Genomic DNA, 25706 nt, shown 5'->3' with positions numbered 1-25706 from the left:
TTGCAAGCTTGCAAGTGGGCCCGGCCTCCTGGCTGGTGTCACCACATTCAGGCCTAGTCTTCCCATTCAGTCTGCAGTCCACTCGTCAGTCACAGGCATGCCCAGAGTGTACTTCACTTCTTCTCTTGGAATCCCTTAATCCAAACAAATTGACCAGCACACAAAATTAACCAGCACACAAAGTTCAAAGCAAATGCTGCCCAGTTGGTAGGAAACTCCCCGACACGTGACTCAGGTGACCCAGGCTGCGTCCATTCATCCATATCAGGCAACAGGAGAGGAACGAGGGCAAAGGGTCTTTTGTTGGTGTCCCTGGGCCAGCGTGGAAATGGAGGGCCTGGCTTACCTCATGTTCCACTGACTAGAACCCAGCCAAGTGGCCACATCTACAATCAAAGAGGACAGGAAACACAGTCTAGTGGTTTGTAGCCAAGACCCAAGAAAACAGTTTTCATGAACTGCTGACCAGTTTCTGGGAACGCAGAAACAAATCACTATCAAAAATAAACACGACTTCATAGATAAATGTAACCACACACACATCTTGGTCACTGACAAATTGTCCTGTCAACAGTGGTCCCGTAAGATTACCTCACCAGGCAAGAATCATAACAATCGTGCCAACACTCTGTGATGCTCACACCACGATGAAATCGCCCAGTGACACATGGGGAAGTGTTCCCGTCGTTAACCAGGACTGTGCACAAGTAAAAAGGACATTGAAAGAAGCTTTGCAGTCGCGTCAGTGCCTAGAACAGGGAGGTGGTGCTGAAGGGAAGGGTCCCTGAAGGCAAACCCCTTCAGGGTTTGAAGAATGAATGGCAGTGGCCCACAGGAAGTGGGGGAAGCTCCAAGTGGGGCAGGAAGGAGTTCCTGACTGCAGGAACAGCGCTGGGTGACTCCCGTGGAGAGGCTGTGGAGAGGAGGGGCGAGGAGCACAGCGTGGAGGAGGAAGGACGAGCGGTAAGGTCCTCCTGCAAAGCCAGGCACTCGCTCCCTTGGGACCTTGTAGGACTGTCATGCCTTGGATGTGAGGTGTCCCCCAAGAGCTCATGTGTAAGACAACGCAAGAAGGTTCAGAGAAGAATGATTGGGTTGTGAGAGTCTTGATCCAATCAGTGATTTGCTCCCTGATGGGATTAACTGGGTGGTGTCTGGAGGCAGGTAGGGTGCAGCTGGAGGAGGTGGGAACTGGGCTAAGGCTTTGGGTATATATTTTGTACATGGCGAGTGGAGTGTCTCTCCGCTTCCTGATCACCATGTCAGCTGCTTCCCTCCACCACCCTCTCCCACCGTGATACTCAGCCTCGCCTTGAGCCCTGAGGAATGGAGCCAACCTTCTATGAACTAAGACCTCTGAAACCATATGCCCCTGAATGACCTTTCCTCCTTTACTGTTGTGCTGGTCAGGTCATTTAGTCACAGCAGCGAATAGCTGACTAAAACAGACTTCTGGCCGTCTTGATGGTCGGCAAAGAGAAGTCCAATCTATAGACTCCAACAAGACCTGTGGTCCAGGAAAAAATGCCCAAGTCAAAAACTGCCCAATAGGGCCACTCCCTGCTGGATGGTGACCAAGCCAGCCAGGCAACTCTTCTCTGGCACGTACCACTCTGCCCAGGGTTCTCAAGTATCCTTGCCGGTAAAACTGTGATGCCAGTCAACAAGCTGAACACAGAACAAAGCACATGAGCCTCTGCTGTGTAGCAGATCACACAAGCGTAGTTGTGTAAAACAGCCCCGATCTGTTATCTCGTGGCATCTGTGGGTGAGGCATCGCTGCGGCGCTCAGCGGGACTCACATCCGTGGAGTTGGCATCTACCTTCTGATTCTCGCCCAGGGGCTGCGGGAAGGAAGGGTGTCCAGTTTAATCCACACAGGCACAAACCCATTTCCTTGAAGTGGGAAGACTGAGACCCCTGCTCTTCCACTCACCACTGGCCAAGGGTCACGTTCTTCTTAGGGTTTTTGCATCTCCAACTATCAGACGCACATTGAGAGCGCTTGGGGGATTAGCTCGGGCTCACCCAGTAATCTCTGTTTAGAAACCCTAGCTACCACGTCCAGCAGCTTGTTAAAATACATACCCCTGGGGCCCCTACCTGCAAGTTCCAACTCAGGAGGTCTCAAATGGGCTCAGGGCTCTGACATTTAAAGCTCCCACGATGATTCTAACCTGCAACCAGTCATAAAAACTTCCTACTGGCTGTTTCTCCCGAGCCTGGAATAGTTCTAATCCTGTTCAGTCCAGGCCTGGGTCAGAGGTGGGACAGAAGGGGAGAAAGAGGAATATCTCTCAAAAGAGAGACTTACACAGAACCACTCCACAGAGGAGGACGGAAGCGTCCTCCAACATTAGTTTTAGATTTTCATGTTCTCTAAGACACCCCTAGAAAGTCCGAGCTGCCAAAAGAGAAGAAGAAATGTGCATGCAAACAGGAAGGATGCAAGATGAAAGGAGCTCTGGAGACAGACAGGGTGACGGACGCTACCCTGTCACTACCCCCAGCTGTCTGCGTCTGAGACCGTGAAGACCACAGGTAGCCTGTGAATCTCACCAGGAGAAGAAATTCCCCGGGAGGGGATGTGGGTGTCCCTGGCCTCCCACAAACCCACTCTCCTTCGGGTGTCAGGTTCCTTGCAGATACTGTCCATGTGTGTACACTTCCAAGTCTCTTCTTCTGTTTGAATTGAGCGGCTTTAAAAAAGAAATTGTGGTATAGCCTTGTAAAACTCCATGCGTACCAACGCCAGCAGTTCCACTCGTGGTACTTCCCCCTGGAGAAAGAAACGTGTGAAGGAGACTCTTGCAACTGCATTTTGCAGCCGCTTTACTCAAAGTGAGCAAAAACTAGAAACAGCCAAACCATCAGCTGGGCGACTGGCAAACAAAGCGCTCCATCTGTGCAATACAAGGTCACTCCCCGATGCCAAGAGCTAAGAATGGCTGCAGTGTACGCCAGGTGCGAGACTAGACCCGGACGGCAGGTCCCAACCATCCAAAAGCAGTTTTTTTTTTACAGTAGGGCCTCATGCATGCTCAACAAGCACACTATCACTGAGCTGCATCCCCAGCCCCTTTTATTTTTTATTTATTTTTAGTAACTATTCTTATTAGAGTGTTATAATCATACGTAGCATTTGGTTCCCTTTGGACAAGATTATACGCATAAGGAATTTGATTGCAATCTCCATCCCTCTCCCTCCTCCCTCCTCTGCTCTACTGACCTGCCCTTCACTCCTTCATTTATTTTTTATTAATACTTTCTACATATACCTAAAGGTGAAATTCCTGTGATACATTTACATATGTGTAAGTAGCCCAGGATGGCCTGGAACTTGTGATCCTGCGGCTCAGCCTCCCCAGCAGCTGGGACTCCAAGCATGCGCCAGCCACCACATGGCTGCAAGTCCAAGCTGACCCTGTTATGGGGTGCAACTTAAGAACAGACTGATCACCACTGAGAAGTCCAAATTTGAGAGTCCTTATTAAGCTGGCCAGGTGACTGTCTCACACAATGCTCCAAAAAATGGCTATTGGGAGAACAGCCCTGACCACAGGGTTGTAGGGGTTTTTATACCAAAAATCACATCAATCATAAGTGTTGCTATGATTGAAAATTACAAACTAACATCATGAGGTCATCGACAGAGGGGGCAGTGGGTCAAACTGACCCTTACCTAGGTACAAACTAAAGAATGGTTGCTAACATCCACACAGTCACCGTTTACGTGGTACATTGGTTACTACATAGGAGTTGCCATTGTATATTATTAAACATGTCACACCAAGTAACTGATGATGGGCACAGAGGCGGGGTGTTCCCATGGGAGAAGCTTATTTCCTACATAACATGGAGTCTCAGCAAAATGGAGTCTGTTTAGTCGTTTCCCTTAGAGTCTGGCCTGTGACATTCTCATGGAGCCAGATCTGTCAGCCCGTCACAACCCCACTGGATCTTACGGCTTGCGCCACATCTTTGGTCCTGTGCTCTGCCCTCCAGGTCCACGCAGCAGCTGCATCATCCCCTTTGCCCCAAGAGAGGGACCTGTCCCCTCAGCTTGGCTCTGAGGCTCTCTACAGTGACTCACCCTTGCAGCCGAAGAGGCTGCGCGGGCTGGACACTGAGGAACGAATCCCACACCGATCACCTGAGGATTCGTGCCATGGTGAGAGCGGCAGCCCTGAGGACCTCCAGCCACCTCCAGGCTCACTGGTGCCTCTCCTCCAAGGACCACGCCGGCTCCCAACTGAAGTGTTCTCTCCAAGGAAACCCCAGAAGTCCGAAGCCATCCTGTCCCTGGTCCCTTTTGCTCCGACAGGCAGGCCCTTGCTGGTATGATCACAGCTCTATCCCTGGCAATCTCTTTACCAAACGGTTGTTCCCTCATACCATGGTGTTCTCTGTAGAATAGTTTTCCTTGTTTTTTTGCAACATGAATAAGCCAAGAATGTTCCAGATCTCCAAGTCCTGGTTCCTCTTTACTTCTGGACTCCTCTGATGTGTCTCTGCCCTCTTGCATTTTACTGGAATTCCTGAGGAACCACGCTGTTCCTTCAACGATTAGAAATCTCCTCAGCTGGGGCTGGGGATATAGCTCAGTTGGTAGGGTGTTTGCCTCACATGCACAAGGCCCTGGGTTCATAATCCCCAGCACAGGGGAAAAAAAAAAAAATGAAATCTCCTCAGCTGAATATTCAGTTTTGTCACTTGCAAGTTCAATATCACAGAAAACACTAGAACACAATTCAGCCAAGGCTTCCGCCAAACTTCCTCCAGTTTCCAGTCACCGGGTTCCTGGCTCCATCTGAAACCTCACGAAGATGGCCCCTACTCCTTCCAGCGTATTTTTTATTGGTGCACTTACTAGTGGGATTCATCATCCCACACCCGGACGTGCACAGGCCGGACCATAGAATCCGACCAACATCCTTCCCCGCACGCCCTTCCCTCCCTCCCCTCCCCCAGGTCACTTCCCTCAGCCCTTCCCATCTCCCTTTGATCTCCTCCAGGTCTGCCCCCCACCCTTCTTTGCCTTTTTCCTCTCCAGGAAAGAGTCATGTGACCCTTGACCTTCTGAGTTTGCTTTATTTCACTTAATATGTGGTCTCAAGTTCCATCCATCTTCCTATAAATGCCATAATGTCATTTTTCTCTGTGACTGGCTAAGACTCCACTGTGTCCGTACACCGCATTTTCCCGCGCACCCACCACTGGTGGCCACCCAGGCGGGGTCCACGGTTTGGCTGTGAGCTGTGCTGCTGTCAGCGGGCGGCGCCGGCGTCCCCGTCCCCGTAGTAAGAAGACCCGGGTTCTTCAGGTAAGCGCCAGGGGCGGTGCGGCTGGGCCCCGGGCGGCCCCACGCCTCGTCTTTCCAGGAGCCTCCATACCCATTCCATGGCGGCCGTGCTGATTTACAGCCCCAGCACCGTGTAGAAGCCCCTGTCTCCCCAGGTCCTCGCCAGCACGTGTTCCTGCTCGTGTCCCTGATGGTCGCCATTCTGACCGGAGCGAGAGGAAATCTCAGTGTGGTTTTGATTTTCACTTCCCTAATTGCTAATGATGAGCACTTTTCAGGTGTTGGCCATTTGTAATTCTTTTTTGAGAAGTGTCTGCCCATTCATTAAAGAGATTATTTGATATTTTGGTGTAAAGGTTTTTGAGCTCTTTATGTATTCTGGATATTAATCCTCGGTCAGAAGAGCAGCTCGCAAACATTGTCTCCTATTCGGTAGGTTCTCTCTTCACATTATTAAACTGTTTCCTTTGCTATGCAGAAGTTGTTAAATTTGATGCCATCCTGTTTATTTAAAGTCTTGGCATTATTCCCTGATATTTAGGGGTCCTACTGAGAAAGTCATTGCCTGTGCCTGAAAGCTGGAGTGTTGACCCTATATTTTCTTCTGGGAGTTGCATAGTTTCTGGTCTAATTCCCAAGTCTTTGATCAATTTCAAGTTGACTTTTGTACAGAGCAAGAGATAAAAATCTAGTCTCAATCTTCTACATATGGATAAGCAGTTGTCCCAGCACCATTTGTTTAAAGGGTGATCTTTTCTCCAGTATATGTTTTTGGCACCTTTGTTGAGGATCAGAATACTTCGTCTGTGTGGATTTGTCTCTGTGTCTTCTGTTCTGCACCGTTGGCCTACAGGTCTGCTTGTATGCCAATACCATGCAGTCTGTGTTACTACAGCTCTGTAATATCAGTTAGAGTCGGACATTGTGATGCCTCCAGCATTGTTTCTCTTGACTCAGAATTGCTTAGATGATTCTGGGTCTATTATTATTGCAAATGAATTTTATGGCAATTTTTTCTAGGTCTATGAAGAATGTCATTGATATTTTGACGGTAATTGCATAGAATCTGTGTATTGATCTTGGTAATAGGTCCTTTTTAATAAAATTAATTCTCCCTAACCCTGAACACAGGAGGCCTTTCCATCTTCTTGTGTCTTCTTCAATTTCTTTCATCAGGAGGTTTTTCAAGATGATGGAATAGAGGAGGTTGCTTTCCTGTCTGCTCTGTGATATGAAACCAAGAATGCAGATAGCAGCTTTTCAGCAAGGTGGGTGGAAAATAAAAGTGGGGGGACTTTACTGGAAATCAATACTGGACATTCAAAGCAGATTGGGGATTCATGAGGTTGGATGTAATAAAATAGGCAGAAAACCCCAGTGCCAACACTGCCACTGCTGCCATCGCCAATGGCACCAGCCAGAATAATCCCCTCAAGAGCAAAGTAGAGGGATAAGAGGACTAAAGGAACCCGCATTTTTAGGAGGTCTGTGGCATACCTGGGTACAGAGAGATCGAATATCAAAGACACTGCTGGACTAACCTGAAAGCCATGCTGCACAATGTCCTTGGGCAGGAAAGAAGCCACATCTCCCCTGGATGCCTGCAGAGGACAGAGGAAGGAGACATTTTGTAGGTACAGCACAGGGGCCAGTAGCTGGGGGAGCCAATTCCTAGAAAACTCAGGTGGGCCCCAAATACAGACCTGGAAAACCACACCACATGGCATAGAGAGTGCCTAAGTGGCCAGGAGGAAATCGTATCTGGAGAGAGGTTTATATTGTTTGCATCAGTCATTGTTATTATTTGTCTCCCCCTAAACAGTGAGGAACTGGAAACCCTCAGGGACACTGTAAGTCCACAGTGCAGAAACTGTACTGACTCAGATCCACATGGCTAGATTGGAACACACACACACTACATGAAAAGCAAAGGACCAAATTGCCCCAAACAAACCAAAATAGTCCGATAACAGAATCCATCAATACCACAGTAGGAGAAATGTCAGAGAAGGAGTTTAGAATGTACAAAGTTAAATTGATCTGTGAAGTAAAGGACAATGTAAGGAGTGAAATCAGAAAGAAAACACAGGAAGTGAAAGATCACTTCAATAAAGAGATAGAGGTTCTGAAAAAAAAATCAAACAAATTCTGAAATGAGGGAATCAGTAAACCAAATTAAAAATTCAATGGAAAGCATCACCAGTAGACTACACCATTTGGAAGATAGCGTTTCAGGCAACTAAGACAAAATATCTCAAAAATAAAGTTGACCATGGAGAAAAGATGTTAAGAGACCATGAACAAAACTTCCAAGAAATATGGGATAACATGAAAAGATCAAATATAAGATTTTTAGGGATATATCAAGGCTCAGAGATACAAACCAAGGGAATGCACAATCTGTTCAGTGAATAATATCAGAAAATTTCCCAGACCTTAAGATTGAAATAGAAAATCAAACCCATGACCCCAAACATACAAAATTATAATAGGCCCACACCGAGACAAATTATTATGAAAATGCCTAACATACAGAATAAGGATAGAATTTTAAAACCTGCCAGAGAAAAAGGACAAGTCACATTTAGAGGGAAACCAGTCCAGATCTCAGCTGATTTCTCAACCCAGATCCTCAAAGCTGGGAGGTCTTGGAATAACATATACCAAGCTCTGAAAGAAAAGGAATGTCAGCCAAAAATACTACACCCAGCAAAATTAGGCTTCAGAATTGATGATTAAATGAAAACCTTCCATGAAAAACAAAAGTTAAAAGAATTTACAACTATAAATCCTGCACTACAAAACATACTCAATAAAATATTTCATGAAGAAGAAAGGAAAAATAAAATTGAAAACTAACAAAGGGAAGAACTACACTAGAAAAGTAATCACTCAAAGGAGAAGTGAATTCAAATTAAAAACCAGAAATAAATCAAAATGATAGTGAATAAAAATCATTTCTCAGGGGCTGGAGTTATAGCTCAGTTGAAGAGCACTTGCCTAGCACATGTGAGGTACTGAGTTCAGGCCTCAGCATCACCACATGAAAATAAATAAATAAAATAAAATTATTCTTTCCATCTACTACAACAACAACAAAGATTTTTTAAATCATTCCTTGATAATAACATTGAATGTAAATATTCTAAATTTATCAATCAAAAGACATAGATTAGATAATTGGATTAAAAGCAAGACCCGACAACATGCTGTCTCCAAGAGAATTACCTCATAGGCAAAGACATCCACAGACTGAAGGTGAAAGAATGGGAAAAAACATATCACTCACATGGATCTCATAAACAAGCAGGGATCTCTATCCTCATATAAGTTAAAGTGGACTTCAAGTCAAAGTTCATCAGAAGGGACAAAGGTCAATTCATACTGCTTAAGGAAATTATATATCAACAAGATATAACAGTTGTAAATATTTATGCCCCTCAAAATGGAGCATCTATGTACATCAAACAAACTCTTCACGATTTTAAGAATCAAATAGACCACAACACAATTATACTGGGTGACTTTAACACACCTCTCTCAAGACTGGATAGATCTTCCAAACAAAAACTAAATAAAGGAACTATAGAACTAAAAAATACAATTGAAAATTTAGACTTAACAGACATAAATAGAACATTTTATCCATCACCGACTGAATACACTTTCTTTTCAGCACCCCATGAATCCATCTCTAAAATAGACCATATTTTAGCCCACAAAGCAACTCTTAGCAAATACAAAAAATAGAAATAATACCTTGCATTCTATCACATCATAATGGAATGAAATCAAAGATAAAATTTAAAAAATATAAGCTACTCTAACATCTGAAGGCTAAACAATATGCTATTGAATGACCAATGGATAACAGAAGAAATCAGGGGTAAAATTAAAAAAATACTTAGAGGTACATGAGAATACCAACAGAACACATCAAAATCTCTGGGACACTATGAAGGCAGTGCTAGGAAGAAAGCTCATTGTATCGAGCTAAGTCATTAAAAGTATAGAAAGTCAGTGGGCTGGGGATGTAGCTCAGTTGGTAGAGTGCTTGCCTCACAAGCACAAGGCCCTGGGTTCAATCCCCAGCACCACAAAAAAAAAAAAGAAAAAAAGTATGGAAAGTGACCAAATAAAACAACCTAACATCGTATCTCAAAGCCCTAGAAAAAGAAAAACAAATCAACACTAAAGAAGTAGAAGACAGGAAATTATTAAAATCAAAGCTGAAATCAATGAAACTGACACAGAAAATTTTTTGAAAAAATCAATGAAACAAAAAGTTGGTTCTTTGAAAAAAATAAATAAAATTGGTAAATGGTTAGCCAAGCTGATCAAGAAAAGGAAGGGAAAACCTCAAATTACTGAAATTTATTATGAAAAAGGAAATATTTCCATGAACACTACTGAAATACAGAACTATAATCAGAAACTATTTTGAAAATCTATACTCTGATAAAATAGAAAATCTTGAAGACATCAACAGACTTATAGAGTCATATGACCTACCCAAATTGAATCAGGTGGACATAGAAAATTTAAACAGATCAATTTCAAGCCATGAAATTGAAGATGCCATCAAAAGCCTACCAACAAAGAAAAGCCAGGACCAGACGGATTCTCAAGGAGTTCTACCAGACTTTCAAAGAACTAACACCAATCCTCAAAGTATTCCATGAAATAGAAAAGAAGGGAAACTTTCCAACCTTATTCTATGAAGCTAGTATCACCCTGATACCAAAATCAGACCAAAGAAAGAAAGAAGGAAAGAGAGGAAGGAAAGAAGGAAAGAAGGAAGGAAGGAAAGAAGGAAGGGAGGGAGGGAGGGAGGGAGGGAGGGAGGGAGGGAGGGAGAGAAAAAAAGGGAAAGAAAGAAAACAAACTTCAGCCCAATATCTCGGATGAACATAGATACAAAAGTTCTTAATAAAATATGGCAAATTGCATACAAAAAGATATTTAACAGCTAGTACACCATGATCGAGTGTGGTATATTCCAGAGATGCAAGCCTGGTTCAACATACAGAAATCAATAAATCTAATTCACCGCATCAGTAGATTTAAAGAGAAGAATCACATTATTATCTCAATCGATGCAGAAAAAACATTTGACAAAATATAGTATCCATTCATGTTCAAAATACTGGAAAAACTAGGGATAGTAGGAACTTACCTCAACATTGTAAAAGTTATATACATTAAACCCAAGGCCAACATCATTCTAAACAGAGAAAAATTGAAACCATTCCCTCTAAAAATTGGAACAAGACAGAGATGCCCTATTTCAACACTTCTATCCAACATAGTTCTTGAAACTCTAGCCAGAGAAATTATGCAAAAGAAAGAAAATAAAGGGATATGAATAGGAGCTAATAATTTAATTTATAATTAAATATTAATTAATATATTATATATTAATTTAATTAATTTAATTAATTAATTGAATAAATATTAATTAATATATTATATATTAATTTAATATATAATTTATATAATAATTTAATTTATAATTTGAGGAGCTCAAATTATCCTTATTTGCAGACATGATTCTATATTTAAAAGACCTAAAAACTCCACCAGAAAACTTCTAGAACCCATAAATGAATTCATCAAAGTAGCAGGATATAAAATCAACACCCATAAATCAATTGCATTCCTATACACCAATGATGAATCAGTTGGAAGAGAAATTAGAAAAAATATCCCATTGACAATATCCTCAATAAAATAAAATACTAACAAACAAGGTGAAAGACCTCTACAATGAAAACTACAGAATACTAAATAAAGAAATGGAATAAGACCTTAAAAGATGGAAAGACCTCTATCTTCTTGGATAGGATGAATTAATATTGTCAAAATGGCCATATTACCAAAAGTGCTATAAAATTTAATGCAATTTCCATTAAAATTACAATGATATTCTTCATAGAAATAGAAAAGGCAGTCATGAAATTCCTTTGGAATAATAAGAGGACCAGAATAGCCAAAGCAATCCTTAGCAAGAAAAGTGAAGCAGGAGACATCACTACAACCAGACTTTAAATTATACTAGAGTTACAGTAACAAAAACAGCATGGTATTGGCACCAAAACAGACACAAAGACCAACAGGACAGACTAGACAACACAGAGAAAAATCCACATAAATACAGTTACCTCATACTAGACAAAGGCACCATAAACATACACTGGAGAAAATATAGTCTCTTCAAACAATGGTGCTGGGTGGGCTGAAGTTGTGGCTCAGTGGTAGGGCACTCACCTAGCATGTGTAAGGCACTGGGTTCAATTCTCAGCACTGCATATAAATAAATGAATAAAATAAACATCAAAAAAATTTTAATGGTGCCAGGAAAACTGAAAATCCATATGTAGCAGAATGAAATTTAACCCCTATCTCTCTCCCCTCCCTAAACTCAACTCAAAGTGGATCAAGGACCTAGGCATTAGACCTGAGACCCTGCCCCTAGTAGAAGAAAATGTAATCCTTTTAGGCCCAAATATATATCACATTGGCTTAGGAACCCAATTCCCAACAAGACTCCTAAAGTGCAAGAAATAAAATCAAGAATCAGGGGCTGGGGACATAGCTCAGTTGGTAGAGTGCTTGTCTAAAAAATCAAGAATCAATAAATGGCCAGGTGCTGTGGTGCTTGCCTGTAATTCCAGTGGCTCAGGAGGCTAAGGAAAGAGGATCTAGTGTTCAAAGCCAGCCTCAGCAAAAGCAACTCAGTGATACCCTGTCTCCAAATAAAATACAAAATAGGGCTAGAGATGTGGCTCAGTAGTCAAGTGTCCCTGAGTTGAATCCCCAGTACCAAAAAATAAATAAAATTTAAAAATCAATAAATGGGACGGCATCAAACTAAAAAGTTTCTTAATAGCAAAGGAAACAAGAGTGTGAAGAGAGAGCTTATGGAATGGGAGAAAATCTTTGCCAGCTGCACCTGAGATAGAGCATTAATCTCCAGAATATATAAAAACTCAAAGAAACTTAACACCAAAAAAAAAAAAAAAAATGACCCAATCAAAAAATGGGTAAAGGAACTGAACAGACACTTCACAGAAAAAAACACGCTCAACAAATATATGAAAAAAGGTTCAACATGTCTAGCAACTAGAGAAATGCAAATTAAAACCAGACAGAGATTCCATCTCGCCCCAGTCAGAATGGCAATGATCAAGAATACAAGTGGGAAGGGTGGGGGGAAGGGAAAAAAAAGTAACAGAATGAATCAAACAACATTGCCCTGTGTAAATTTATGATTACACAAATGGTATGTCTTGACTCCATGTACAAATAGAGAAACAACATGTATCCCATTTGTTTAAATAAAAAAAAAAGAATACAAGTAACAATACATGTTGGCGAGGATGTGGGGGAAGGGCACACTCATACATTACTGGTGGGACTGAAAACTGGTGCAGTCACTCTGGGAAGCAGTATGGAGATTCCTCAGAAAAGTAGGAATGGAATCTCCATTTAACCCAGTTATACTACGCTTCTAAGGTCTCATCTCACCCCAGTCAGAATGGCAATCATGAAGAATACAAACAACAATAAATGCTGGCGAAGATGTGGGGGGGGAAAGTACACTCATACATTGCAGGCGACAAGGGCAAACTGGTGCAATCGGTATGGAAAGCAGCATGGAGATTCCTCAGAAAACTGAGGAACCGCCATTTGACCCAGTTATCCCACTCCTCAGTTTATACCCAAAGGACTTAGCAGCTCAATTCACAATAGCTAAACTTATGGAACCAACCAAGGTGCCCTTCAACAGATGAATGGATAAAGACAATATGGTATAGCCATATGATGGAATATTACTCAGCTTTAAATAAGAATGAAATTCTGGCATTTGATGATAAATGAATGGAGTTAGAGAATATCATGCTAAGTGAAATAAGCCAAACCCCAAAATCCAAAGGCCGAATATTTTCCCTGATTTGCAGAAGCTAATTCACAATAAGAGGGGTGGGGAATAGGGAAGAACAGAGTTACTCTATATTAAGTAGAGGGGAGTGGAGGGAGGGGAAGGGGTATGGGGGAAGGAATGATAGTAGAGTGAAACAGACATTATTACCTCATGTACATGTATGTCTGCATGACCACTGTGATCCTGCAACATGTACAATCAGGAAAATGAGAGATTACACTCTATGTATGAGCTATCAAAATGCATAATGTACAACTAATTAGAGACAAACAAAATTTTAAAATTATTTAAATAATATTATAATTTTAAAATACTTAAATAATAATAATTACATAACATGTATAAAGAGATCATGGGAATGACATGCCAAATTCAGAGAATGGCAAATATGGAGAATTAACTGGATTGGGAATGTTTTAATTCTTCTCTTTTTGCAGTGCTGGAGAGTAATGTTTTAATTCTTAAGCTGAATGGTCATTTTATTTTTCTGTATATCTTTGGGCATTACTTAATATTTCATAATAAAGTACTTCACAATAAATTTCATAATATATAATATTTTTAAAAATCTTTTTGAAAGTCCGATTGTTTTCATTATAGAAGTCTTTCACCTTCTTGTTTAGATTTTTTCCTAGATATTTTATTATTTTTGACCTTGAGATGCATCATTGAGTTTTTTATTTAGGATCGTTGTGATTTTTGTATGTAGACACTCAGCCATAAATTTTCCTCTTAGAACTGTCTTCATAATGTCCCAGAGGTTCTGATATGTTGGATCACTGTTCTTGTTTGATTACAAGAATTTTAAAATTTCTCCCTTGAATTCTTCTATCACCCATTCATCATTCAAAAGTGTATCGTTCAGTCTCCGTATGTTTATATAGCTTCTGTAGGTTTTTTACTTAATGTTGATTTCTAATTTCCTCCCATTATGATCAGATAAGATACAAATACTTATTTTGATTTTTTTTTTTATTTTTTAAGAGTTGCCAACCTTGATGCCCTTCAATAAGTGAATGGATAAAGAAATTGTGGTATATATACCCAATGAAATATTATTCAGCCATAAAGAATAAAATTTTGGCATTTGCAGGTAAATGGATGGAACTGGAGACTATCATGCTAAGAGAAAAAGCCAATCCCAAAGAACCAAAGGCTGAATGTTTTCTCTGATAAGTGGATGATGATACATAATGGGGGTGGGGTGGGGGGTAAAAGAACAATGGAGGAACTTTGGATTATGTAAAGGGAAATGAGGGTAGGGAGGGGGCAGGGGCATGAAAGATGGTGGAATGAGACAGACATTATTGCCCTATGTACATGTATGATTACATGAATGGTGTGAATCTACATCATGTACAACCATAGAAAAAAGAAAAGTTGTACCCCATTTGTGTACAATGAATCAAAATGCAGCCTGTAAAAATAAAAAAAAAAAATTAAAAAGAGTTGTTTCATGGCCTCAAACATGTTCTGTTTTAGAGAAGTTTCTATGAGAACCTGAAAAGAAAGTATATTTGACTGTTGCTGGATGAAATATTCTGTAGATGTCTGTTAAGTCTATTTGATTTATAATGTTTTTCAGGCCAAAAGAGTCTTCACTGGTTTATGTCTGGATGATATATCTATTGATGAGAGAGGTGTGTTTAAATCAGTCAGTAATATTGTACTTGGGCATATCTGAGTCTTTAATTCAAGTATTCTGTTTTATGTAATTAGGTGCACTAATGTTTGGAGCATAAATGTGTACTATTGTTATATCTTCTTGTTGGATTTTCTCTTTACCAGTATGAAGTGACCCTCTTTGTCTCTTCTGTATGATCTTGCCTTGAAGTTTGCTTTGTCAGATATGAGTAGTAACTCTTCCTTGTTTTCAGACTCTATTTGAATGGCATGTCAATTTCAAGTCTTTCACTTTCAGCCTGTGCTGGTCTTTGCCTGTAAGGTGAGTCTCTTGCAAACAACATATAGTTGGGTCTTATTTTTCAATCCATTCTGCCAGTCTGTCATTTAATTGAAGAGTCAAGGCCATTTACATTTAATATTATTATAGAAAGATGTTCATTAATCCCTACAATTTTGATTTATTTCCAATGTTTAATTTGGTCCTGTTTCTCATGTGCTTGGCTACTCTTCAAATGAGATTTGTCCATTTGTAAGCTCTGGGGTTTGTTTCTTATTTCTTCAGTGTGAAATATTTCTTGAAGTATTTTATGTAATACCAGCTTAGTAGTCATGAATTCTTTTAGTTTCTGTTTATCTTGGAAGGCTTTTGTTTCTTCTTTGATTCTGAAGGACAGCTATGGTAGATAGAACAATCTTGGTTGACAGTTACTTTCTTTCAGGATTTGGAACATATTCTAAGTCCTTTTGAATTTTAGAGTTTGTGCTGAGAATTCATAAGCAATTCTGTTGCATTGCCTCTAAATGGGACCTGATGTTTTTTCTTTTGAAGCTTTAAAAATTCTAGCCTTGTTCTGCATTTCAATTATCATGCGTCATGGAGTTTCTTTGTTGATCTTGCTTAGTTGGGGTTCTGCATGCCCCCTGTACTGGGGTGTCCATATTATTCTCAAACTTTGGAAATTTTTCTGTTATTATTGCCCCAAAGAGCTATCCATTCTTTTAGCCTCCATCTCACAACCCTCTGCAATTCCAGTGATTCTTAAATTTGGTTTCTTGTGTCCCAGGTTCTTGTACATTTTGGTCATGGTTACTTATTTTCCTTCCTTTATACCGTCTGAATGTTCAAAGTCAGACTTTTTTCTTCTAGCTCTGAGACTGTCTTCAGCGTGATCTACTCTATTAGAGAGACTTCAGCTGAACTTTTTATTTGATTTATTGTGTCTTTCATTTCCTAGACTTCTATTTGGTTCTTTTTCAGTATATCTATTTCCATATTGAATTTCTCATTCATGTCCTATACTGACTTCCTTATTGATTGTTTGTTTTCTATGTACTTTTGGAATTTGTTGACAATTTTTATAATCACTCTTTTGAATTATTTTTCTGATACTACATTCGCTTCTATATCTTTGGAGTCAGTTGCTGATAAATTATGAATATTAGGAGGCATTGATACCTTGTTTTTTCTTTTTTTTTTTTTATTCCTGTTTTGGGCTTTAACGATCTGTTGGAATGGATTTCTCTTTCGCTCTTCTGTGTGGACCTTTTTAGGGCGTGACCTCTTGCTGAAGTGTCCTGGAGTGATCTACTTTGAGATCCTTTATAGGTGTCCTTCACAGTCCTTCATGACTTTGTGATAATTCTCTCTTGCTGCTCTAGGAGTGGATGTCCATCAGTGGGAACTCAGTCATTCCTACTTTTGGGTCTAGTCATAGTTTGGCAATTTTGCCTCTTCTATTATTTGTATTAAAGTCTTGCTGAAGTTTTAGCATGATGAATTTGTGTGTGGAGCAAGATGCACTGTCTCCTGGCTGGGTCTGATTTATCAGCTCTCTACCCTGTGACTTGTGGTGTCCCTGCAGATTCCCTGCACCTCTCTGAGAAGCAGTATCCCACTGCTTAAAACTCAAGTCAGGGAGCAACTGGAAATACAGCCTTCTTCTAACCTGGCATCTTGGATCTTCACATATTCCTTTCTTTTCCTTCAAAATGTAGGTGATTTTCTATTTTATGATTCAACTCTTAATCTCAGAAAATCTAACACCAGCATCTGCTTCCTCCTGCCCCTCATGGTGGGGATGGAGAGAGGGACAACACAGGACTGGCAACCTTTACTCCTGTGGGCAGCCATAGAAGTGGCTCATGGCCACTAGCCAAGGCCATCTGCTGCTTCTCAGATCATTCTGAAGAAGAATCTTTCTTTAGTGGCCATAATTCTACCCACATTCTATTCATGATATGCGTTCCCTAAAACAGTTGACTTTCTCTACAGATCTCTTTTCCTCCCATACCCTTACTAGAATCATGTTTAAGGTCCACAGTTCTGCCAATAATTCTTTCCAGGATATCTAGGCCTGTTCTCCCACCTTCAAAGTGTTCCCAGCCTGGTTCCAAATCCACTTCCACATTTTTAGATATTCATCGCAGCAGCACCTCAGTTCTTGATTCCAAAATCTGTATTAGTCTGCTTGCATAACAAAATTCCACAGACTAGGTGATTTGAACAATAAAACTTTATTTTCTCACAGTTTTTTTCCAATAGAAGTCCAAGATAAAAATTTCAACCAGTTTGGCTTCTGGTAGGATGTGTCTTCATAGCCTTCAGACAGCCACCTTTTCCATATGTCTTCACATGGTCTTTCTGTGGTGCTTTCTTATAGAAAGGATGCTCTGGTGTTTCTTCTTATAAAGGCACTAACCCTGCTGGCTTTGGGCCCCACCCATAAGACCTCCTTTGATCTTAATTACTTCCTTAGAGGATCCACCTCTGAACAAAGACAAACCATGGACTAGAGCTTCAACAAATGAATGGGGGAACATGAGCATTCAGTTTATAGCAGAGGCATGTGGAAAGATCCTAGAGACTCCGGAGAGATCGGACTCTTAAATTCTGAGGAGTCTTAGCAGCAACTCCCACCTCATCTGCAGAGACAAGTCCTGCTTTGCCTGAAAAAACTTTAGTGGCCTCCTCTGTGGCAATTTCAAGATGCTTTTAGCTGTCCAGGGCCACCCCACAACCACTCATTGCTTCTGTGCCCATAACGAGACTCAAAATGTGACCCATGAATGAGTTACACTGAAGAGCAACAAGAATTTTCCAATTTGTACACAGAAATCTGGGGGATTTGTGTTGGAATGGGTATAAAGATTGTGGGATAACAGTGGAGGGAACAGAGATGAACTGATTGATATGGGCCCAGGGAATAGTAATCTTATGTCAACTTATTGGGTGCTCAGATATATGAGGAAACATTATTCTGGATGCGTCTAATGAGGGTGATGCTAAATGAGACCCCCATTTGAATTGGTGGGCTGAGTTTAGTGGACAGCCCCCCCAGTAAAGGTGGACTCTGTCTAATCTGATGAAGGCTGAATAGAACAGAAAGCTGAGCCAGAAAGAATTCATTTTGTGGAGTCTTTGGTCATTCTATTTTCTTAGATGGGGTCTCACTATGTTACCAATTCTGGTCTTGAACTTGTGGTCAAGTTCACGGGTCATGTGATCCCCTGCCCCGTCTTCCAGGTTGCTGGGACTGCAAATGTGAGTCACCCACCACACTAGTCTCGAGGTGAATCATTGGCCTCCTCTTGTTTGGACCTTGACTGCAGCTTGAACATTCAGCTCCCCTGATTCCCAGGCCCTCAGGCTGCAGATGACAAGAGGTCTTCCGCTCTGTTCTTACCTGAGCCCATACCCTATAATAAATCTCCTTACACACACACACACACACACACACACACACACACACACACACACAGTTTTCCCAGAGAAGCTTAACTAATATGGACATACTAAGCTGAGATTCTGTGTTGTAATGGTGTCATCTGGCAGCTTATAAAGGATTTTAACAGTGTTGTAGGTTTCCTAAAACAAACCCAAAGCCCTTATTCTGTATCATGAAAATGCACTAATTAAAATAAAATAATAACCTTGCCCAGCTGAGGTGCTTCCCCAAGAGTAAATAAAGGAAACACGGCAGCAGCGAAAGAGGTGGCTATAAATACTAGGCAGGCGCAAGGTGGCCCTGGCCCGTTAGAGAATCCCCGACCTTAACTCTCTGGAGGGTTTATTTGTTCTGTGGCAAGTGTGCTTGTGCCTGTCTGTACATAGAGGGACATCAGAAATGCCTCTCCTCCCTCCCCTCTTCCTTTTCTTATCCCATTATCAGTCATAAGTCCCTCAGGGGTTAGCACTTGTCTCCAGTGTGTGGGGCCCCCACACCACAGAGAGGAAGCTGTGTGGACTTAGGGTCCTGGTGTTGAGGTGTTGTTAACTTTACATCACAGGGTGATGATATTTTGTCCACAACAGGCTGCTTGTAAGACACAGTCACATAAGATTATATGGCCCAGGGACAACAAATTGGGTCCAACCAGTTGCTCCAAAATCCAGATGGAGGCTGGGGATGTAGCTCGGTTGGTGGAGTGCTTGCCTCCAAAGCACAAGGCCCTGGGTTCAATCCCCAGCACCACAAAATAATAATAATGATAATACACAAAAATCCAGATGGAAAAGTCAGGGTAAAAAGCAGGATCAGCTCTCAGTCAGCACAGCTGCACCAGGAGGACAGGGGACGCAGCTATCGGCCCTGTCTTTAGGGGCTGACAATGACTTTGAGGTTTTAGAAGGGAGAAAGAGGACAGGACTGGGGTTTGCTCCATGGGAGGTTTTGGTGAAGCGGTGCTCCTGATCTGGCATTGTTGGGCGAGCCATCTCAGGATCAGCCGTCGCCTTCTTGGTGGACAGAAAGCTGCCGGAGCCTGGGAAGAGTGTGGATCATGGCTCCTTGTTCCTGCAACCCAGGGTGAATCAGAGCAAAGAAGACAGACGCCAAGGAGGCAGAGGCGCAAAGTTCTTTAATCCTGTCTTTAGTTACCCATTGGACGAGGCAGGCAAAGAAGAGTCTGGGTCCTTGTTAGATACCATCACCACTGCAGCTGAAGCCCACCCTAGGTGTGTGCACCATGCAGGACCCCCTAGTAATGACCTCTCAGAGCGTTAAGTGATGCACCACCCTTTAAGATAGGGAAGAGGGCAGTGAACGCTGACCAGAGACATGCCATCCTCTTTGGGGACCAGGTTAGTGAGTTTCTGGTTTGCTCAGGACACTGTGTCTTGCCAGGTAGAAATATGATCTATATTGTCTTCCCTTGGAGACTGAGCACAAAGAAATGTGTATGGGTGGGGAGTTGGCAAGGAGTGGACATGTGATGCCACTTTTGTGTGTCCATTTTACTTGGACATGGTACCCTGGGGTTTAGTCAAGCACCAGTCTAGGTGTTGGTCACCCTTGATCCAACCTACTCAGTAAAAACTCTAAGAGATCCACCATGATATAAGCGAGCCTGCTCCAATCATTTGATGCCAAAATCCCCAGAGGAAGAAGGAATTCTGCCTCAAGGTGACCTTCACATTCAAGTTGTGACATTAACTCCTCCCAGGGTCTCCTTCCTGCCCTGCAGATTTCAGATGTGCCAGCATATTGAAAGAGTCAATCAAGATAACTACATGTCCATCACCTCTTCAACTGTGTTAGTCAACTCTTCATTACTGTAACAAAATACTTGAGAGCATTGACTTAAAAGAGTAGTGATTTGTCTTGGCCCAGTGTGTCATAAGTTTTAGTCCATGGTCATAAGACTCCATTGCTTTGGGCCTGTGTTGAGGCAGAACATTGTGATGGGCAGAGTGTGTTGGAGCAGAGCTGCTTGCATCTTGGTACCTGGGAAGCACAGAAAGTGGAAGTGGCCAGGGACAGAATAAAGTCCCCAAGGGCACACTCCCTTCAACTAGGTCCCTCCTTCTACAGTTTCCACCACCTCCCAATAGTATATCCAGCGGTTAAACCATCCATGAATAAATCCATTAATGAGCTTAGATCCCACAAGATCCAGCCACTTCCCAAAGGTCCCGCCATCGAACATGCTGTGCACTGAGGACCCCATCTTCCACACATGACCTTTAGGGGACATTCAGATCCAAACCATAGCACCATCTTACCATTTTTTGTGGTGAGACCATTAGGAAGCTAGTTTAGCAATTGTGAAATATACAACATGCGATTGATTACCAACTGTGGCCACAAGGTACTGTAACAGATCACTCCAACCTCCTGCCCCAGGCAGACTGACACTCGGTTCCCTTTGGTCAGCACCTTCCCTGTCCCCATCCACCTTCCTCTCACTAGCCTCAGGAAACCACCTTCCTACTCCGCCTCTTGCATGTGGTTGGTTGTTTAGGTTCTGGGGATGGAAGCCAGGGCCTCTGCATGGTGCTAAGCATCAAGTCTACCTCTGAACCACACCCCCAACCCCTCTACCCTTTGTTTCTATGAGATTTGTAGGTTTTACATAAAAGTAACATTATGAAGTATTTTCCTTTTTTGTACCTGCCCTATTGCATTTAGCATAATATCTTCCAGTTCCACCTATGTTGTTGCAGATGACAGAATTTCCCTATTTTTCAAGGCAGAGTAGTATCCCACCGCATGTATATACCACATCTCTCCTCTCTGTCAGCCTGCTGATGGATATTGAGGTCATTTCCCTATGCTGACCACTGGGAGCCACCCCACAATGATGGGGTCGCGTCCTGCTTTCATTTCCCTTGGATGTAGGTCGTGAGGTGAGATTGACATAGTGGTTCCAGTTCCAGGTTTTTTAGGAATATCCATTTGATTTTTCCATAATGCCTGTCCCGGTCTACATTCCACCAACGATGTGCAAGGGCTCTCTCTCTCCCCACATCCTCCCTAGGACTCACATTTGCCTCTTTGATCATAGCCATCCTGACAGACAAGAGGTGACATCTCATGGTAGTTTCCATGAGCAGTTGTGCTAATCTTTACATTTAATATCTTTCTGGAAGCTTAATAATGGTTATGCTTAAATTTGAGAGAGTATCCTTATAGATTTAAAATCCACATATTAAAATATCATTTAATCTGAAATAAAGTGATATCTTCCCCTAGAAGTGAACAACAGGCTGGAGTCTTCTGTTTGTTCTGCTAAGTTCTGTTTGTGGAGTCTGGAAAGCCACTATTTTTAAAAAAAATTTTTTAGTTGTTGATGGACCTTTATTTTATTTATTTATATGTGGTGCTGAGAATTGAACCCAGTGCCTCACACATGCTGGGCAAGCGCTCTACCACTGAGCCACAACCACAGCCCTGGAGGACCTCCTGCTTGGTGTTGGTTTTGGACACATGCCTGGTGATCCTTCATGTCTGTTCATCTTTATGCTTGAAAATCTGAGTTCTTCTGCCTAATCTGTTTTCTATAACCTGATATCCAAAGAGGAGTGCAGGAGGTTGGCCGCATCTGTCATCCCAGCTATGCAGGAGGCAGAAGCAGGAGGATCACAAGTTGGAGGCCAGCCTGGGCCACTTAGCAAAACCTTGTCTCAAAATTAAAAATTAAGATGTTCGCAGTCATTGCTCTCTAACACCAGCTTCACCTCTTGCTCCCCGAGCTCCAGCCAAAGGAGAAGTGGGGTAAGTAAGGAGGTCTTTCTACCATGGCTTGTACAAAGCAGACCGGTTGTAAACCACCCCGGGGAAAGCAACTGCCTACAAAAGCCGCTCGCAAGAGTGCGCCCTCTACTGGAGAGGTGAAGAAATATCATCGTTACAGGCTGGGACTGTGGCACTCGGTGAAGTTGGACGTTATCGGAGGTCCACTGAACTTCTGATTCGCACACTCCCCTTCCAGCGTCTGGTGCGAGAAATGCTCAGAACTTCAAAACAGATCTGCGCTTCGAGAGCGCAGTTATTGGTGCTTTGCAGGAGGCAGGTGAGTCCTAATCTGGTTGGCCTTTTGGAGACATCAGTCTGTGTGCTATCCATGCCAAACGTGTAACAATTATGCCAAGACATCCGACTAGCATGCCCGGACGTGGAGAACGTGCTTAAGCATTCGCTGTGATGGGAAACATTTCATTCTCAAAAAAAATTCTTTTCTCTTCTTCCTGTTATTGGTAGTTCGGAACGTTAGATATTTTTTCCATGGGGTCAAAACGTACCTAAGTATATGATTGCAAGTGGAAAAATAGGGGACAGAAATCAGGTTTTGACCGTTTTTCCATTTTCATTTGTGGGTGAATTTTTAATATAAATGCAGGGATGTAAAGCATTAATGCGAGTCAAAATGTTTCAGTGAACAAGTTTCAGCAGTTCAACTTTATAACAATTATAAATAAAACTGTAAAAATTTTCTGGACAATGCCAGTATTTGGATCTTTTTTAAACAAGTAAATTTCTTATTGACAGCAACTAAATGGTGTTTGTAGCATTTTTATCATACAGTAGATTCCATCCATTCACTATGCTTTTCTAACTGGGTTGTGCTACATGCAAGAACATGTTCCTAATCTTGTCTATCTTCTGTGCTGTTCCTATAAGTTTGCTATCAAAATACATAAAACTATTTTTAAAAATTAGAAATTAAAATGGTGGGGAAAGGGGCTGTGCAATGCAGTACCCCTGGGTGTGATCCCCAGCACCCAAAAGTGAGTATATGCGCACACACACACACACACACACACACACATACACAGACACAGAACTGCCCTCTCTGGATAGGACATTAGCCTAAGGGCAAATGATATTGCCTGCCTGCTTCGCACACAAGTAGAGCACACCATGTTGCTTTCTAAGTAACCACCTGACCTCCTCCTGTTTCTTGAATCCACTCACTCACACTGCATTTGGAACTTCCTAAAACCGCTCTGACCACTCACACTGTGGCTTTCTCTGGCTTTCCTTCTTAATAACCTCTGATCCTGTTTGACTCACCCTAAAATAAATTTTCAAAATTATATGCACAACAGAGGGAGAGGGAGATTGCCCTGGCTGGAACATAGCCTGTCCCCTCTGCAACCCACACATGAACTTGATCTCCATTGCGAAGCATGGGGAGGGTGGAACCCCAGTCCCACCGGGTGTTCAGAGGCGGGGCCTTTGGGAAGCCATCAGGGTTAGATAAAGCCTCAGGGTGCTGGACTGAACCCTGGCGACTTTAAAAGAGGAGGGAGAGACTGCAGACAGACGCACAGTGTGGTGTCCCACATCACCCTGGGACTCCTGCAGACAGAAGGCATCCCCTGATGCCAGCCACAACTTTCCACCTCCAGAACCATGAACCAAATCAGTTTCCTTTTTTTTTTTTTTTTCCCTAATTTGCCCAGCCTGTGGTACTGTGTTACCAGAAACAGCAGCAAGTGGACTAAGTAAGGCAAAGATGGAGATGGAGATGGGGGCGGGGGGGGGGGGGGCAAACAATAAAGCAAATGAGTCCAAGTTAGCATTTGGTGAATCTGGGCAAAAGACGTGTGGATGTTCTTTGTTTTCCTGTATTCATGTAACTTGTCTTTAAATGTGAATTTATTTCCAAATGGGAACCTTCTTACAAAGTTATCTATACTCCCTCTCAAATTCTTCTCTTGTTACTAGTTTTTTTTTTCTTGGTGCCTCTGCTGCATCATGATCCATTCACACCCTTCAAACCAACTGTCGCAAAACCACCCGTGCCTCTTGTGATTAAAATCTGGCAAACATTTTCAGTTCTCGTGTAACTGACTCTCGGCAATGGCAGACACCATTGACCGCTAACTTCCTCATTGAAACTCTTTCCTTAGAATCTTCGTCTCTCTTTCTTGGTGGTCACTCCTCGGGACATTTCCTGCCCTCCCACACTGAAACACGCAAGTCCCTGGAGGCTGTCTTACACGCCCTTCATTTCTACATCTTCACCTGTGTTTCTCAGAGAGTCCACCTTGCCCAAACTTGCATTAGTATATAAATACACCCTCAAAGTTATGCCCTGGCCTGCTGGAGAGCTTCCAGAGCTACAGATTGACTCCACTTTTATCTCTGACCTTCTGGGTCAGGGTACCTCAAAGACATCTGGAAATCCCACACACTCCAAAGTGACCCATGGTCTTAAGGGGTTCCCAGATCTACCAACGCCTCCACCATCCATTAAGTCAGAAGTCAGAAGTGTGGGCTGCTCCACCTCCTGCGTCCTACCTGTACTCAGAGTTGCCATCTCTGCGGCCCTTTGCCACCTCTCCAGCTCCCAGACCATAGCACTGTTCTCACTTTCAGTACAGTGTGCAAGGCATTCCACGAGAGAGTCAGCAGTTTACTCTAAGACAGGCTTTGTGCTAGAGGTCCAGGTCCAGGCTCCTGAGAGTGTCACGGCACCTGCAAGGCAGCTGGACTATACTGAGGTGAACTCGGTGCACCTCCGACCTACGGTATTTTCCAAGTACAATGGATTCTTTGGGAGGTACCCGGCTCAGGGACGCTCTATAATACAATCAGAGACAGTCTCCATTGCCAATTCCATGCTATTGCAGGATTCTCACAGAATGTTTTTCCCAAATTCTTGCAAATTTTTCCCCAGCCCATTTCCGGTTGTCGCTACTAAGTGAATGCAGGTTGATACACGTCTTCGTTTTAAAGTGTTAAATGAGAAAACACCATAAGGTCGTGTGTGGGCACTTCACTTGTGTATCATGAAGGGAGCAACTTCTTTCCTGAATTAGATAATGGGCTTTCGACTAAAGGAACGTGTCCTCTATCCCCTGTGCTATTTACAGCTAACCACTGCAGGAAAGATACGCCGCCAGGTTTCAGCTGTGCGTTTAACGCCACCATTTCCTCCACCGCTTTCTCAAGTCTGGGCAATCAACAAACAATGAATCTAGCCCTGAGGTGCAGCATTCGCGGATGCCTGTGGTACAGATACTCACATCAGGGCGGGGTTCAAAGTGCCATCGTGATGTCACCAAGCAGATTTGGAAAGAGATGTGCAGCAAACACTATTCTATGG

The 25706-nt window shown here is 42.5% G+C and overlaps 1 protein-coding gene across 1 annotated transcript in view; it reads right to left on the bottom strand.

The window, feature by feature from the left end:
- Nucleotides 1–25706, bottom strand: part of TRIP10 (thyroid hormone receptor interactor 10) — a 260809-nt gene that overhangs the window by 160735 nt on the left and 74368 nt on the right. The gene's annotated exons all lie outside the window — the stretch shown is intronic.

This window comes from Sciurus vulgaris (genome assembly GCF_902686455.1).
Source record: "Sciurus vulgaris genome assembly, chromosome: 16".
In the NCBI taxonomy this organism is placed as follows: domain Eukaryota; kingdom Metazoa; phylum Chordata; class Mammalia; order Rodentia; family Sciuridae; genus Sciurus; species Sciurus vulgaris.
Note: the sequence above shows the minus strand (reverse complement) of the source record. Positions and strands in the feature narration are given on the sequence as shown.